We start from the raw sequence: 2,424 nt of genomic DNA on the forward strand, positions 1-2,424 counted from the left end.
GCTCTCTCATTAGTGGGGGCCCTATTCCCTGCCCCTGAATGTTGACTCAATAGAAAGCTTAATCCATAGATACAACTCTGCCAACTTTCAGGCCAGGTCTTTAGAAACTGGTAACTTTCCCCTTTTGTATTCTAAGATGTTTGCTCTTGGAATCCAGCTACCAGAATGATAGGTAGCATGCATTTAGAATGTATATGTTAAGGTGTTCTGTCCAATATCCATGAAGTCCTAACAACAAATGCCAGGCATGCGTGTGAGCAGCTTTCTCAGGAGTCCAGCTTCCATTGTCATGTAACCCAACCCTGCCTTTGATGCTGTGGGGATTAGAGCTGAGCTGTCTCCTTCACCACCTGTCCAATTCACAACTTTGTGGGGGTTTTTTTGTTTGTTTTTGTTTTGTTTGGTTTTGTTTGGTTTGGTTTGGTTTAATTTTTCAAGACAAGGTCTCTCAGTGGAGCTTTGGAGCCTGTCCTGGTACTCACTCTGTAGACCAGGCTGACCTCAAACTCACAGAGATCTGCCTGCCTCTGCCTCCTGAGTACTGGGATTATAGGTGTATGCCACCATGCCCGGCCACAACTTTATTTTTTAATATAAATAGTTGGATCCAGGAATAGTAGTTCCCACTCCTGTAACAGCAGAGTGTGGGAGGCTGAGGCAGGAAGATTGTCATGAGTTCAAGGCAACCCTGATGAGCTTAGTGAGTGTCAGGCCATCTTGGCCTATGGTTTAAGAGCCTGTGGCAGAGAAGGAAAAGCAGGGAGAGGAGAAGAGAAAAGGAAAAATAAGTGCTAAGTATGGCGGTCCATGCATGTAATCCTAGCATTTGGGAGATGGATATAAATTCAAGGTCATCTTCAGCTACATATTGAGTTAGAAACCTGTCTGGGTTAAAGAAGACCTATCTCAGTATTACTACCACTGATTACTATTACTAAAAAGAGAATAAGACATTGGAAAAGATGAGTGGATTCAGCTAAACAGAAGTCACTACTGACTGTTTGGAGAACAGTTTTAGAGTAGCTATGGGATTAGAAACTTAATGTGAAGTATGCAGCAGGTACGAGCATTGACAGAATGAATGGATGGGACCCCAGGATATGCAGGTCATTCATTTGAAGTGATTCTAGCCCTAGAAGAAGGGAGGGAGGGAGAGGGAGGGAGGAAGGGAGGGAGGGAGGGAGGGAGGGAGGGAGGGAGGGAGGGAGGGAGAGAGGTGCAGACCAGGGATGACTGCCCTTCACGATCATCTTGCACAGTTGAAAATAATTGGAGAATGAATCAATAGAGCAGGGCAAGAGGGAAACCTTGCAGATATGAAGTCCTCTAAGGGAGCTTGGGAGACCCAGTAGTGAGTTTATTTTTTTAAAGGAAGAGCAGAGGTTGGGGGTGGAGTTGAGGTTACAACTCCATAATAGAAGAGCTGCTAGGCGACTTAGCTTGCCTGAGTCCCTAGGTTGATCCTCAGCACTCCTGGAAAGAAATAAAGTGGGGGAGTGGGTGGGGAAGGGGAGCAAACTGGAAGCTAAGGCTGTCAGACAACCTGAACAGAAGGTAAGATGGCTGAGAGGACCCCAGGATGAAGAAATTAGAATATATAAGTCGGTGTCACAGGAAGAAAAGCAATGAAGGTTAGGACAAAGAAGTAGAGAGAGGCTTGAGGAGAAAGAGAGAGAGAAAGATAAAAGGGTTCCTGGAAGTTCATAAGAAAGCAGTAAAAGATGCCGAGGAATGCGATCAGTGGGCCACAAATAGAAGTTGGAGCATGCACAGGACAAAGAATCAAGGACTGTTGGCAGCAGTACCTGCAACCTTGTGGATTCCAGAACCATTTCGTATCACCGTACCGCCACTTCCAGTAGTCTGGAATTCCGTGCCAAAAACCGAACAGTGGGGTCATTTATGTGATGAGAAGGAAACCTGTATGGTTCTCTGCTTGGGAGGTTTTTAGCACAAAATCAAGTAGCCCCTTTTGCCCCAAGTGAAATAGTTAACTATAAAGACAGCGAGTGGCTTTGCAGAGGCATGCTGTGCCAAACCAGATTAATCATGACTTCTTCGCAGAGCACACCAGCAGGAAGAAATGAAAGTCGGAAGTGAGAACATGAGTCACAGTGCAACTCGTTAGCTGGCATCCTTCCTTCCTCCTGCTCTGGCACTTCTTATTCTTGGCGATTCTTGACTTTGAAACAGTTGCAGCGGTCCCTAACATCACAGCGTAAAGGCAGAAAACGGGAGTCCTTTGGGGGCTGTCCTTCTCAGGGGACACTTTTCTTTCACAGTAGACACTGCCTCAAAGCTTACTGGACATGCGGCTGGCTTCTCTTAGGTTTGAGATATGCCTGTAGGTGAACAGACTAGCTAAGCTGTACTAGCTCACAATGACTTCTGGGGACTAAGTACACTTAACAACTGCTTGCTGGT

This window comes from Microtus pennsylvanicus, chromosome 4 (genome assembly GCF_037038515.1).
Source record: "Microtus pennsylvanicus isolate mMicPen1 chromosome 4, mMicPen1.hap1, whole genome shotgun sequence".
Classification (NCBI taxonomy): domain Eukaryota; kingdom Metazoa; phylum Chordata; class Mammalia; order Rodentia; family Cricetidae; genus Microtus; species Microtus pennsylvanicus.